Source organism: Gossypium raimondii, chromosome 7, assembly GCF_025698545.1.
Source record: "Gossypium raimondii isolate GPD5lz chromosome 7, ASM2569854v1, whole genome shotgun sequence".
NCBI lineage: Eukaryota > Viridiplantae > Streptophyta > Magnoliopsida > Malvales > Malvaceae > Gossypium > Gossypium raimondii.
This window is the reverse complement of record NC_068571.1, coordinates 42,095,668-42,111,757: the sequence shown is the minus strand read 5'-3', so window position 1 is coordinate 42,111,757 and position 16,090 is coordinate 42,095,668. Positions and strand designations below refer to the sequence as shown.

Below are 16,090 nucleotides of genomic sequence, written 5' to 3'. Positions count from 1 at the left end.
GGTCTCGCTGAATCTCGACTTTTCTAGTGCTTCTTTTTTCCAAATAGCCCACTCTTTCAATCCATTGGTTATTGTACTTTACTGTATCTACTTGCTATAACTTCAGGAAGGCATGATTTAGTATTACAATTTCATCTCACTCCATTGCAACGTCAAGGAGATAAGATTTTTTTGTTGTAGTTTCAATTCGACCCACCACAATTTCAGGGGTATAAGATTTGTAGCTTCAATTTGCTCCACTGCAACTTCAAGGAGATAAGATTCGCTATAGTAGAATCAATTTGATCCACAGCAACTTTAGGGGTATAAGATTTGTAGCTTCAATTTACTTCACTGCAACTTCAGGGAGAAAAGATTCTCTATAGTAGAATTAATCCGACCCACTGCAACTTCAGGGGAATAAGATTTTGTAGCTTCAATATGCTCCAATGCAATTTCAGGGAGATAAGATTCGCTATGGTAGATTCAATCCAACACACTGCAACTTCAAGGGTATGGGATTTGTAGTTTCAATCTACTCCACTACAACTTTAGGGAGATAAGATTCATTATAGTAGTTTCATTCCGACCTACTGCAACTTCAAGGGTATAGATATTGTAGCTTCAATCTGATCCACCGCAACTTTAGGGATATAGGATTTGTATCTTCATCTTGCTCCACTGTAACTTCAGGGAGATAAGATTTGTGATTTCATTTATCTGTTACACCGTTCTCTGACAAACAGGACCTGTAGAATCCATTTCATAGGCCTATATTTTATGCCAAACGATTAGGATGTTATGATCAGAATGAATCAAATGCTCCTAACTAGATGTATATGAATGATATTTGCATGATTGCATAATGTCATTTTCGAGAATGATCCTCTTTTTAGTGTTTAGGTTAACATTGTTCGTTTTTCGTCAAGGTTCTATCACTGATGTGTTACCATGCCTTCTTGTTCAAATCTGGTATTTTTGACAGGAAACCCGAAGAGGTAATCACAATTTGGACTACTCGTTCCAAGATTTTTCCAACCCTTAAATTTGGTTATTTTTAACTAGTGGTCCCGATTTCAAGTCTCTGTACTATTTAGAAATTCTCAAAACGATATGCAGAAATTCTTTCATACTTTGACATTGTTAGTCCACTAATCATTATTTCAATGCAAAATGCTTAAACAAGGTCGTAAAAAAATGGATAAGTTTGAAACTTATTGGGTGCAAAGCCCTTAATGAAAAGATTAATCAAAGTGGCAAACATTGTAAAAAACAAATTGGATACAAATGAAACTAAGTGCCCCAGATATCGCAGTATGAGCTTCTCTGAGCAAACTTGCTAAGGCCTATCCCAAGCCGGGTATGTGTTTAGTAGATCTAGAGTACTTTGTCGATGCCTCAAGATGTAAAGTTTCTCCTCCTTGTTACCTTTGTGGGGGAACGACTATTACATGCCCATTCTTTGGTTAAAATTTGAGCCGACTTTTTGGGGTTGTCAACTCAAAACTCATTTGGTCTCAAGACGCCTTTTGCGGGTTTTCGCCTTGGCCTCTTTTTTTTAGGTGAAATACCTCTTGACTGAATCTAAATTCACAGGGTTGGGCAGATCTCTGCCATCCATCTCGGTCAAAATCAATACTCCTCCAGAAAAGACATTTTTTACCACATAAGGTCCTTCCTAATTCGACATCCATTTTCCTCTAAAGTCCTTTTGCATGGGAATGATCTTTTTCAACACCAAGTCCCCTCTCATGGAATTTTCTGGGGCGAACCTTTTTGTCATAAGCTCGTATCATTTGTTTTTGGTACATCTGACGGATAGCTTTTAGCCTATTCTCTTCGATCAAGTTTAACTGATCATATCGAGATTGGATCCATTTTGCTTTATCTAACTTCAACTTTGATAAAACTCAGAGAGAATGAATCTCGACTTTAGTGGGAAAAATTACCTCCATTCCATAAACCAATAAGAAAGGCATTGCCCTGGTGGAGGTTTTGACAGACGTTCATAAGTATTGAGGGCAAATGGTATTTTCTTATGACAGTATTTATAAGTCTCTATCATTTTCCTACGATATTCTTAATGTTCTTATTGGCTTCCACCACTGCACCATTCATTTTTGGGCGATATGGTGACGAGTTATGATGCTTGATCTTGAATTGGCTGCAGACCTCTTATATCGTGCTATTGTTCAAATTTAATGCGTTGTCAGGTATGATCCTTTCTGGCATTCCATATCGACATATAATTTTTTTCTTCAAGAATTTGCTAATTGTCGATTTCGTGACATTGACATAACAAGCATGCACTACCCACTTGGTGAAGTAATCAATGACCACAAAGATAAATTAATGCCCATTGGAAGCTTTTGGTGAGATCGGCCCAATAACATCCATACCTCACATAAAAAAAACCATGGAGAAGTCATAACATGAAAAAGTGATGGAGGCACATGAATTTTATTTCCATAAATTTGGCATTTATGACAGATCTTGGCATAATTGATACAATCCCTTTTCATGAAAGACCAATAATATCCAAATCTCATGATTTGTCTGGCCATTGTAAAACCATTAGCATGTGTTTCGCAAAAACCTTCATGGACTTCTTCCAGTATTTTTTTGGCCTCGACAGCATCTACACATCTTAGTAACACATGATCATTTCTTCTTTTGTATAGGTTCTCCCCATTTAAGACATATTCATTGGCTAGTCTCCTTAGCGTCCTTTTATCATTCTTGGTTGCTTGCTCTGGGTATTCATGGTTCTTTACATATTGCAGTATGTCATGATACCAAGAGAGGTCATCCTTTTCTTCTTACTCGATGTTGTAAAAATGGGCCAAAGTCTCATAAATACTCATCTGGATAGGTTTTACATCCTTTTGTTTATTCACTTTAATCATGAAAGTTAAGGTAGCCAAGGCATCGACCATCTGATTTTCATCTCGTGAGAGGTAGCAGAAGGTGATGTCATCAAACTCCTTAATTAACTCAATGACCAACTTTTGATAATCAATCAACTTAGGGTCTCTCGTCTCTCATTCACCTCTGAGTTGATAGATCACTAGTGTAGAATCCCCATATACCTCTAGTACCTTGATCTTGCGTTCTACAAATGCAGGAATACTTATGATACATGCTTCGTATTCTACCATATTATTTGTGCAATCAAAGTCAAGTTTACTCGTGAAAGGATAATGATCTCCATTTGGGGATACCAGGACTACCCCAATTCCGTTACCCATGGCGTTTAAGCCTCCGTCAAAATTTAGTTTCTAGGGATGTTTTTCTGAAACATATTCTTTAGTGGTCGCAACATACATTAGATCCTCATTTGGGAAATCAAAATTTAAAGGCTCGTAATCCTTTAGAGCTCTGCTAGCTAGGAAGTCCGCTATTGCACTCTCATTTACTGTCTCCTGGTTTACATAGATTATATCAAATTCAGATAACAGAATTTGTCACCAGACCATTCTTCCATTCAATGCGGTATACTCCATTATGTACTTTAGAGGGTCCATTTTCGAGATGGGCCAAGTCGTATAGTACAACATGTATTGTCTCAACCTCCAGGTAGTCCAAATTAAGGCGCAACACAATTTATCAATTGACGAATATATTGTCTCACATTCAGTGAACTTCTTACTGAGGTAATATATCGCTCTTTCTTTCCTCCCTGACTCATCATGTTGGCCTAGCACACATCCCATGGAATTTTCAAATACTGCCAAGTACAATATCAGTGGCTTATCTGGGCTAGGTGACATCAGCACTAGGGCATTAGACAAGTAATGTTTAACCTTGTCGAAGGTTTTCTGGCATTCCTCATCCCATACACCTAGATCATGTTTCTTAAGGAGATGAAATATGGGGTCACATTTATCAGTTAGTTGTGAGATGAATCGGGCAATGTAATTTAATCTCCCTAAGAAACCCCAGACCTTCTTTTGGGTACGCGGTGTAGGTAACTCCTGTATAGCTTTGACTTTATCCGAGTCTATCTTGATCCATTTTCTCGCTGACTACAAATCCCAACAATTTACCTGAAGGGGCCCTTAAAGTGCATTTTGCTGGATTCAGCTTTAGCTAGAATTTTTTCAACCTCAAAAAGCAGTTTCTTCAAGACTTTTACATGCTCCTTTTCTGTTTGGGATTTTGCGATCATATCATCGACATAAACCTCGATTTCTTTGTGCATAATATAATGAAACAAAGTTACCATGACTCTTTTATACGTTGCTCTCGCAGTTTTCAATCCAAATGGCATCACCTTATAGAAAAATGTTCCCCACATGGTTATGAATGTGGTTTTTTTCCCATATCTTCAAGATACATCTTTATCTGGTTGTATCCGAATAAACCGTCCATGAAGAAGAGCAGTGAAAAACTTGTCGTGTTGTCCACTATGGTATCGATGTGAGGCAACGAAAAATTATCCTTCAGGCTGGCTTTGTTTAAATCACTATAGTCTACACACCTTCGTACTTTCCCATCTTTCTTAGGGATAGGGACTATAGTGGTTACCCACTCCGAGTATTTAAACACTTGTAGGAAACTAACGTCAAATTGTTTCTTGACCTCTTCTTTTATTTTCAATAGGACGTCGGGCCTTATCCTTCGAAGTTTCTATTGAATCAGCTTGTATTATTCCTTTATGGGAAGCCGGTGTACCACAATATCAGTACTTAGACTAGGCATGTCTTGATACGACCATGCGAAGACATCTTTGAATCCTTGGAGTAATTCAATAAGGTCTCGTTTTGTCTCTGCAGTGATGCAAGCTCTGATTTTCACCTCTTTAGTTTCTTGTTTGTCTCCTAAGCTCACAATTTCCATTAACTCTTGTGAGGTAGGATCTGTTTCTCATCTTACTTTACCATCTTTAACAAATTAAGAGACAAGTTACAATACCAATCATCTTCAAAGTTCTGGGGTTCCTTTAAACACATATCCTGCTCGAAAAGAGATTCTGAGTTACCAGTAGTGTCGCTCATATTATTGATATCCGGAGACCTATCATATGAATAAAAGGATACCAAAGGAACAAATGAATATAAGAATGATTAACTGTGTGGCATGAGTATGAATGAAATGAAAAAGAAAAAAAATAGAAGAATATTTTCCAAATGGAACACAAAGATGCATTTGTTTTTATTGAAATAAAAATAGTGGACATGTGCCTTTTTCACAAAAGGATTCCTATTACTCCCAAGCTTAGAGCAATAGGTGCGTTCTGAATATTACTCTAAAGTGGTCCTAAAAACTACAGGGATCTCCTCCACAGTCCAGTTGCTCAGAACACTTTAGGCGATGTAGGAACAAATTCCTGATAAATATTTTTTAGTTCATTCTTCAAAAGCACAAAAATCTTTCCCTTCCAAACCCTCGAGATCTTCAAAGAATTTCAACTCTTTATCATCCATTAGGCTTTGTACTAAAGTTCTGAACTCGACGCACTTTTGGATTTTATGAAATTTATTGTATGCAATGAAATGTAATGTTAATGAATGGAAAAGAAGCATGCAAAAAGGCTTTGATTCTAGTTCAATTCCATTAGAACAAATTTACTAAAAATTGAGTTTTTTACATAAAACGGATACTTCCATTTTATCAAGAAACCTCTTTTCAATGACAAACTCTCTATTTAGCAACCGAACACGAATAAACAACCTTTTTTAAAGATGAAAATACAATACAACCACAGCCAAAACAAAACGAAACAAGTCAGTACATATTGTATAAAACTTGAATACAAAGCAAAAAATAATAAATAGAGCATCTCTTCTTTGTAATCTATTCGGGTGACCTCTAAAGGTTTGATATGGTAATACCTACGGTAGGTTCTTAGGGCTCACCACATGCTGTTTGGTTCTAAAGTAAGGGTACCTGAACCAACAGATTCTTCAATCCTCACCCATTATAGACTCATACGGACAAAGTTTAGTTCAGGGGAACACATTTCCCTATGTCTGTATGGAGGTGAATACCTCACGAAAACATAGGTACGGATGTATCCCGAGAGCAATCCACTATCCTATACGGAGGTGAAGACCTCACAAAGGAATAGCTTCTCACTCCCACTTAAGAAAGGGTAAAATGGAACGATTATGCAATGCAATATATGTGAAAACATACAAAGAGAAACTCTCGAACCAATAAAATAGATGTATTAGATCACTATGTAACTCAAAATAACAAAGACATTGTTTACCACCAAAACAAACATGAAAGATGAAATGCAAGGATGAGATCGTCAATTTAAACCAAATTATTAATTTTCGACAAAAAGACCAAAAAGTAATCAACTCGCAGCTTGACCCTCTTATTTTGTCCCTAGTGGAGTCGCCAAGCTATCGAAACCTTTTTGGCGATTCGACTTTTTATTTTAAAAAAATGAAAATGAAGTCGCCACCAATCTTTTTTATTAGGTATGATCGGATCACCTCGTAATTTGATCATTTTAATAAAAGATTAGATTTACTAAAATGATGATTTTCGGTCTACAAAATCCAAGAAATGAGTTCGGAAGTTTGTTATGCATGAGGAAGGATTAGCACCCTCATAACGCCCAAAATTGGTACCTAGTTGATTACTTAATGTCTTAGTGTCGAGAATTGAGAATTCAAAGAAATTTTAAAGTACAATCTCTTTTTTTGCATGATGTTATTTGATTAAAATATCGCTAACTAAATTAAGTTTTGTGAAAGGGCCTTCTTATTTTGAATTAATCGAGAAAAAATCATGTCCTATAAGTTAAGGCACGATATCTCGAATCCTCAAAAACAATAATACTCATCATTTGGTTATTACCTAAATCCTACATGTCTTGAATTTTGAATATGATGTTTGGTTATTTGGGTTCTAAGAAGAGGTCATACTCTGTAAGTTAGGAACATGACTCCTCGAATCCGGAAAATAATGAACATTGCCTCGATTTTAATTATTTTTCATGCGCTTGTGCCGAAAAACGGATGAGTGTATGTAGAAATATTTACAATGTACAAAGATGACAAAATTATCGTATTAACAAAATAACAACATAAGCAATGAAATAAAATGACAATACTATAATGAATACAATTATAAGAAATAATAATAACAATAATGAAAAATATTCAATTAATAATACTATATGATAATAATGATAATAATAGTGAAATAATATAAAATGTATGATAATATTATTATATCTAAAATAAAGTATACTAATAGTATTAATAGTATCAAAATTTAAAAGTAAAGGACCAAAATAAAATAGATAGGGAAATTTGAGGAAAATAGTAAATGACTATAACATAATAATAATAATAATAAGAATAATAATAATAATAATAATAATAATAATAATAATATCTAATGACAAAATAAAATTAAAATTAAAAATAACTACATGTAAATAAAATTGCATAATTTAGACAAGAGGAAAATATAAATAATCATAAAATAAAAGTTCCCGAAATGATAAAATAAAATAATGAAATAAAAAAAAGTGGGCAAATGATTAAATTGAAATCCAAAAGAAAATCTAAGTATAAATTAAAAAAAAAAAGAAGCAAAACAAAGGATTAAATCAAAACAAAATAAAATAAACAGGGACCCAAAGGGTTAATTTCCAAACACATGTCATTTCCTCAAGTCGAAAGTGGGTCAAAGGGCTGAATCGCAAGGAAATCAAAATAATGGGGTAAAAATAAAATAAAATAAAAATATGCAGGACTAATTTAAAAATAGGCTAAAAAGCGGAAGGGCCAAAATAGCAAATAGCCTTTCGCTTCAAAAACACACGGATCTTGATAGAATTCGTGTCGGGCATTCGGGTCACCTCAAAACGATGCCATTTTTGGCATTTTAAGCTACGCCCCAAAACGACTTCGTTTATTGTCCCTATATAAATTTAAAAAAACTAAAAAAATTTCATTTCTCTTCTCTGTTTAAAAAAAAACATTTTTCTTTTTTTTTCTCTCAACTCTTCTCCTTCGGCCTCAAGGACCGTCGCAACCACCGATCATTGGTGACGGCGATCGCTGCCTCCGATGGCCGAAAAATACCCAAAACGCGCCCTTTTGACTCCTTTTCTCACGTAGGATGTTGATATGGGGTTTTTAACCCGAAAAAATCAGTCGAACCTTGTTTCTATTTTTTTTATGTTCTTTACAAAAAGAAAAAAAAGGATAAAAATCAAAATAAATGATAAAAAAAACACCTTTGTAACTTGTTTTTTATTATTTATCTTTTGAATTTTTTTTTTGTATTTGATTTTTTGTGTAAAACACGTTACATGTGATGGCTATGGCTTTTATAGCCAAACTATAATATTTATTTTTTTGTTTCTTTTCTGTTTCTCTACTCTGTCTTCCGCTTTCTTTTTTGCAGGTATTTCACGGTTGTGGCAAAGACTTTCTGGTCAACTATGGTGGGGAGATGTGCCCCTTACCATTTTGGTGAAACAACATAAGAGGCAGACCTCGGGGTGTGGGCGAGTCTGGGGAGCGTGCTTGTTGATGTTGCAAGAGCGGCGACGGCACTAGAGCTTTTAGTTTTTAAGGTTTCTAAAATTTTTTTAGGTTTTGGACTTGGGTTGGTGTATTTGGGCTTAAAGTTTTTGTTTAATTTGTTTGGTTTATTTGTTTCTGTTGGGCCGGACAAAATTGACTTGTTACAGCATATATTAATTAATGGGATAAATCTATGATTTAAGAGTAAAATGATAGCAATTGAAGGGTAAATTTGGTAGAAACATAACATTCCCCCAAGAATCTTACACAAAATGAATTGTATTAAGATTACTAGAATGCATGATTACTGAAATCCAAACAAGGGAATGTGATTTTAGAGTGATACATTACCAGTGAGAATGTGAAATTCCTTGAACCAATGCCCTCTAACTCATATCAATCTAATGTTAGAGTTATTCATGTTACTTCAGATTGCAGTCCCCTCAACAGTCATCATGAGTGTACCATTTAGTCACTCATATATCATACCTACTATTGATTTTAATTTTAATTTTAATTTCAAATTCATTTTTTATTTTTTATTTTTTATTTTTGGCTTCATGTTTTAGCATTTCAACCTTAGTACTTGATTTTAACTTCTTGTACGATCGATATTATGTATTTTTATTCATTTCGTTACCCTCATCCGTTTTATGGTATGAGCATAATTTTGTTCGAGCAGAGGGTGATATTTAAGTAAAGTCTCCCTAACAATATTGTCAACTCCAAGATCCAAATTTGGTCTAAATATTTGAGAAAGAAATCTATTTCTACTTCTTCCAACTACTTGTTGGTATGGTTGGTGGCTTTTAATATTACTTTTTTCTAACTTTTAATATGGAATATAAAAAGTCACAAAAGCAATAATTTTTTTGAATTTTTTAATTTTTTTGTTTTCTTTTATTCAAAATAAAAGCGTCATGCAAAATAATATTTTTCGTGACTATTTTATAGTTATATTGTTACTTTAGATCCAGAAAAGTTAAAATTAACAATAAAATACCCCTTTCGCGATGTTTTTTTGTTATGTTTTTTTCGACTTTTTTTTCACTTTCCATAACATTTAAAATTGTCACCCATAAAGTGAAGTCTGCTACCCTAGCACGGCTCTGTCTGCCCTTCTGGCAAGTCTAGGTTTTTCATCAGTTTCTTGATTTGACGGCTGAGATCTTCAGTGTTTTGAATAATCCTCTCTTGCTATTCCTTACGTACAACACCCATGGAATCAGATTTTGCAGCTCTATCCCTTGATGAAAAAGAAGAAGAAATCCTGCAAGCGGAAGGAGAAATAGAATTGCTTAGTGAAGAAGAAGCGCTAAGCCTAGTTGGTTGTTTCCTTACAGCCAGTATCATCCATTTTCCTGCAATGAAAAGTACCATGGCTAATTTATGGCATCCTATCAAGGGGGTTCAAATCAGAGATCTGGGAGGAAAGATGTATATTTTTAAATTCTTTCATATTATGGATATGGAAAGAGTTATAAAAGGGTCCCCTTGGACATTTAATAATCATCTGCTGATTTTGCATAAGTTGCAATGGGGAGAGGACCCACTCCGAATTCCATTAATTTCATCACCTTTCTGGGTACAAGTTCACGATGTTCCCATAGGTTTTTATTCTGAAAGCCTGGCCATGCAATTAGGGAATTTTATTGGAATTTTCCAAGAGTACGATAGTTCTAGTTTGGGGAAGAAAATATGAATTATATGCGGATCAGGGTTCACATTGATATCCGTCGTCCTCTTAAAAGGAAAAAGCAGGTTCAGTTTAAGAATAAGTGTTCTTATGTTCGATTTAAGTATGAGAGATTAACTCTCTTTTGCTTCTTCTGTGGCCGGTTAGGACATAACGATTCATATTGCGAAGCAAAAATGCAAACACGGTATGAAATAGAAAAGATGGGATGGGACCTGTCCTTGCGTGCACAGTCAAGGAGAGCCCAAGCAATGAGCAGTGCCTGGCTAAGGGAGGAGGGAGGACCATTAGGAAGAAGTAGTAGAGAAGAATTCAGGAGCAACGGAGATTGGAGAAAGGCAAGAAAATTTGAGAATATTCCTGATCCAATTTTAGGTTTTAATCTGGAAGGTAACGGGCTTAAATTAGAGTTAATTGGCAATAATAACAGGGAGATGGAGCACGATTTGGAGAATGAGATGATTATAGGAGAGCAGGGGAAAAAGAGGGCTAGAGGGGAAATGGATGAAAGTATGGAGGTGGGAGGGAGGGTTAGGAGAAGGGCTGAAGCTAACCATTTGTTATCAGCGGCTGCCAAGAGGCAAGCCGACCGGTCGCAATGAAACTCTTAAGCTGGAATGTCCAAGGGTTGGGGAATCCTCGGACAGTTCGAAGACTTTGGCATTCGCTGAAGCAACATCATCCCCAAGTGGTCTTCTTAATAGAGACAAAATTAAACAAAAATAGAATGGAAAAAGTACGACGAAGCTGTGGATTTCAGTTTGGCATTGATGTTGACTCGATAGGATCGGAAGGTGGACTAAGTCTAGCGTGGATTGGAAATGTTAACATTACACTTCAAAGTTTTTCAAATCGACATATTGATGTTTTTGTTGAGGAAGGAGAAGTTGGAAAAATATGGAGACTCACAGGTTTCTATGGTTCTCCTTATTCATAAGACAGGAATGCAGCATGGAATCTGTTGAGGTAATTGAGGAATCATGGAGATTACCCTTGGCTGGTTTGCGGGGATTTCAATGAAATCTTATATGGTTTCGAAAAGAAAGGTGGACTACCCAGGGAGGAAAGAAGAATGGAGGCATTTAGACAAGTTCTAGCAGATTGTAATCTGGTTGATTTGGGATATTCTAGAAGGTGGTTCACATGGGAGAGAGGGAACTTTCTTGAAACAAATGTTCAGGAAAGACTTGACAGAGGTGTTGCAACGGAGCAATGGAGCGTTTTATTCCCAAATAATTTGATACGGCATCTTCCACATTCATTCTCTGACCATTGTCCAATCCTTTTAGACATAACTTACAAGAATTGAGAGGCGGTTAAAAGAAAATTCAAGTTTGAAGCGTGGTGGGTACTCGAAGAAACATTCTTTAGCGAAACTAAACGAATTTGGGAAAATTCTACAGGAGACCTTGTGAACAAGTTGGAAATCCTCAAAAAAGGGTTGGAGAAGTGGGGAGCTAGAATCCAATGAATCGAAAATGAAAAGAGAGGTTTGACTTCAAAAGCTGCTAGAATTACTTGAAGTCGATAGAAGTGATGAGAACTTGGCAGAGATTATTAATACAAAAATCCAGCTGAATTTTGAAATTGAAAAGGATGAGAGTTACTGGGAACAGAGGGCCCGAATTAATTGGCTACAACTAGGCGATAGAAATACAGCTTTCTTCCACAAACAAGCGACTCAAAGAAGAAAGCTAAACCAGATCCATAAGTTGCAGTTTGAAGATGGAAGGGAGACAGACGAGTGGAAGGAAAATGAGGAGATCACTAGAATGTATTTTCAAAAATTGTTTAACACAGATGGACAAAATCATGGTGAAAGAATCCTAACAGGAATTGAAGGATGTATCACAGAGGAAGACAATAATACTTTAAAGGCAAAATACACGAAGGAGGAAATACTGGAAGCTCTTTCAGAAATGGGACCTACAAAAGCTCCAGGGGAGGATGGTTTTCCAGCCCTCTTTTATCAAAAGTGCTGGCCAATTGTTGGAGAAGATGTTTCCAATTTTTGTCTTCAGAGGTTAAACGAAGGTATGGATTTACATTCAATCAATAAAACAAACATTGTGCTTATCCCAAAAGTCCCGAATCCTTCGAGGATTACCCAGTTTAGACCAATTAGCTTATGCAATGTGATATACAAGTTGATAGCAAAAGTTATTGCTAGACGAGTCAGAGGAGTAATGCATAAATGTATTGATTTAGCTCAAAGTGCGTTCGTCCCAGGAAGGCTGATTTCGGATAATGTCTTACTTGCTTACGAAATCTTACATACTCTAAAACTCAAAAGGGTGGGAAAAAAAGGATTCATGGCTGTCAAACTTGATATGAGTAAAGCATACGATAGAGTTGAATGGGGCTTTGTGGAAAGGGTAATGAAAAAATTGGGATTTGATCCAGGATGGGTTGATTCAATTTTGAAATGTGTCTCTACAGTCTCATATGAGGTGATTATCAATGGAAACAGAGGACAAACTATAAATCCATCTAGAGGAATCAGACAAGGAGACCCTCTCAGTCCGTTCCTATTTCTGTTTTGTGCAGAAGGATTATCAAGTTTAATGCGGCTTGCAAAAGAAGAAAATATTCTCAAAGGAGTTAAAGCAAGTCAAAGAGGACCAGCTATCTCTCATTTACTCTTTGCCGATGACTGTATTTTATTTGCAGAAGCTTCAGAAAGGGGGGCACAATCCTTAAAACAGATTCTAAAGGAATATGAATTGAACTCAGGGCAATGTGTGAATTATGAAAAATCAGTTGTCTTCTTCAGCACAAATACAGAAGAGAGTGTAAGGGATAATGTCTCAAGGATCCTCGGAGTTAGAAGAGCGAATGATATTGAAAGATACCTAGGGCTTCCTAGTATGGTGGGAAAGAGGAAGAAAATATCTTTTCAAGGTTTGAAGGGCAGACTCAAACAAAGGATTGATAATTGGAGTACAAGGTTTCTATCCCAAGGAGGCAAGGAAGTTTTTATTAAATCGGTCTTACAAGCTATCCCAACGTATTCAATGGCGTGTTTTCTACTACCCAAGACTCTATGTTCGGACCTGGAAAGAATTGTTGCTAATTTCTGGTGGCGGAAGAGATGGAATAAAAAAAGTGTTCATTGGTGTACCTGAGAGAATCTGTGCTTATTAAAAGAAAACGGTGGCCTTGGATTTCGAAATTTTGCGAAGTTTAATATTGCTTTATTAGCGAAACAAGGATGGCGTCTTGTTAATTACCCAAATTCATTGTTGGCTCGTGTTTTGAAATCAAAGTATTATCCCAATTCAGAGTTTTTAAAAGCTCGGCTAGGAAATTTACCTTCACTTACTTGGAGAAGTGTTTGGTCTGCGAAAGGTCTGCTGGAAAACGATTTATGCTGGAGAGTGGGGCAAGGTGATAGGATTTCCATCCGAGATGATCTGTGGGTGCTAGGAAAAGAAATGGTTAGAATACCGAATCAAGAAGTAAATGGTAATTTTGAATTCGTTTCAGATTTGATCGACCCAAGTACCAGAAGATGGAAAACAGAGCTAATAAGGGATACCTTCCAACCAGTTGTAGCGGAGAAAATATTGAGGATCCCTTTGGCGGAGATGGGACATGAAGATCTTCAAGTTTGGAGAGGGGAGCCGACTGGAGAATTCTCAGTTAGAAGTGCCTATAAACTATTACAGGAGACTAACTTGGATCCTAATGAGTTACTTTTACAGACCGAAACTATTAAATTTTACAGAAAACTTTGGTTATTACAAATTCCATCGAAGATCAAAATGCTTGTATGGAGGATTTCATGGAACTATATCCCCTCATTCCTCAACCTCAAAATAAAGCGGGTTCTGGTGAATACTAAATGTCCCAGATGCGAGTGTGAAGAAGAAAGCAGTCGCCATATTTTCCAACAGTGCCCTGCAACGATTGAGGTTTGGAATCATCTTAATCTAGCGTGGATACAGAATCACAATAATGGGGATATGTGGAGATGGCTTACCGGAATCTTTGGCCAAGGAAACGAAAAGCAGTTGCAACTCTTCTGCTGTGGTCTATGGTACATCTGGTTCAGTAGAAATCAACTCATTTATGAAAAAAGGCAAATGTCAGGATCAGAGATAGCAAAGAGAATTAGAAACTACCTAACAGAACTCGAAGCAGCAAAAAAAGAAAAACCTACCTTTCACACTTTTGACAGTTATCAGCAGATCTTCAAAAGGGGAAAAGCAACAGTTCAGTTTGACGCAGCGTTTGATAGCCAGACGTCCACATCGGCATCGGGGCTATTAGCCTGGAACGAGGAAGGGAAGATCCTTGCGTCACAAGCAGTTCTTCACTCCAACATCGAAGATCCATTCACAGCAGAGGCTCATGCAGGATTACAAGCAATCAATCTAGGTATTAGTTTGGGAATCAACAAAATGGAGATAATGGGCGATTCAAAAACAATTATCAAAAAGTGTCAATGTTTCAATACAGATAGATCGATCATTGGAGCAATAATCAGAGATATACGGAATCGGAAAGACAGATACCAGGAGATTACGTTTTCTTTTATCCCAAAAGCAAAAAACATCTATGCTCACACCATTGCTACAGAGGCTCTTAAAAGAAGTGAAAGTTTTTACCTGGAGGAAGGAATACCGGAGATGATCCGTCGAGAGCTGGAGAGGCGCGGTCTGAAACCTCCTGACTGAAGAGATGAAAGATTTTTATGCAATAAAGGATAGCAGAGTAAAAGAAGCATTGGAACCTGCTATCATTAAAGCTGGTAGGTGGCTCTGAACGGAAATGACATTGTGGTGTCCAGCTATATCGTTTGACTGGGATTGGATAAGTATAAGTTTTATTTTATTATTTTATTCTTTTATTGGTTAGGCCCATTATGTTTCTTTGTTTCCAGAATTTTCTTTTGTAAGGCCTTAGGCCATTTTCATTTGTTCTCCATTTATATATATATAAATCCAGTCAATTTAATAATAAAAAAAATTGTCACCCATAACATTTCAAAGCGTCACAAAAGCCTTTAATACTTTTCTCAAAAACGTCATGAAAAACTCAAAAGTTGCATTTCAGTGACATTATTAATTTGGTTGTTTTTGTGACATTTTGAAAATGTCACAAAAAACTGTTTGTGGTGTCTTCGATGTAACTTTCGATAACAATACGATGGAATCGACATTTCCTTATTCCATCTCATGTTTAACAATAATTGATCCTACTAGATTAGTGCATTATAAGTGTACTCAATCTCCTTTGAGTGGTGGTGACAATTAAAGATGATCTCCATATTTCTCTCCCATTCAAGGTATGCCTTGGGATAATTCTATCCGTAGAAGGAAGGGATGTTCATTTTTATGAAGTTAATGTTATTGTACTTTTCTTGTTGTGAAGAACCATCACTCTTTCATTAAGGGTGGCCTGACTAGCCATCTGTTTGGCGACCATCTTTTCCAGTCCGTCTTCAAACTCCATTGTTTGATTTTCAATCAGTTTATTTTATCGTCGCTTATCTTTTCAATTCGAGTCTCAAACTATGTTTGCTTGACCTCCAGTCGGTTCAAATGACCAATGCTTCAAGGGCTAACGAATTGGTTTTCTAGCCAGATGTAGTACTATTCTTTGAGGACATCTTTTAGTTTCTGCAAGATTGAACAAGAATAAAATAAGAGAAAATTTCTTCACTGTTATTCACTCATGTTTGCACTCAATTGGCTTTTACCCTCCATTAAACTTACCACGCTTAGTTAAAATAAAGAAATAAATTCAAAGAGGATGAAGGTTGGTAAAGTAAATCAATTCCTTATCCCATATAGGATAATTCAAATTTTACCCTTTAAATATTTAACCGGCCTTGATAAAAAGAATAGCTTTTATTATTACGAACACTCTATTTCCGGTTAATTTCATCTGAATTTACATTAAACGGAGCAGT

At 36.1% G+C, this 16,090-nt stretch overlaps 1 long non-coding RNA gene across 2 annotated transcripts; it reads right to left on the bottom strand.

Moving 5' to 3' along the window:
• Positions 1-9,398: 9,398 nt before the first annotated feature.
• Positions 9,399-14,977, bottom strand: LOC128042351 (uncharacterized). 2 transcript variants are annotated; one of them, XR_008197625.1, is made up of 5 exons: positions 14,336-14,977; positions 14,156-14,237; positions 13,712-14,073; positions 13,486-13,586; positions 9,399-9,747 (listed from the first exon to the last, which is right to left on the bottom strand). It is a non-coding gene; the product is annotated as an uncharacterized LOC128042351 (long non-coding RNA). The 2 variants fall into 2 exon arrangements; XR_008197624.1 differs by having other exon boundaries at positions 14,156-14,218; positions 14,336-14,976.
• Positions 14,978-16,090: the final 1,113 nt, after the last annotated feature.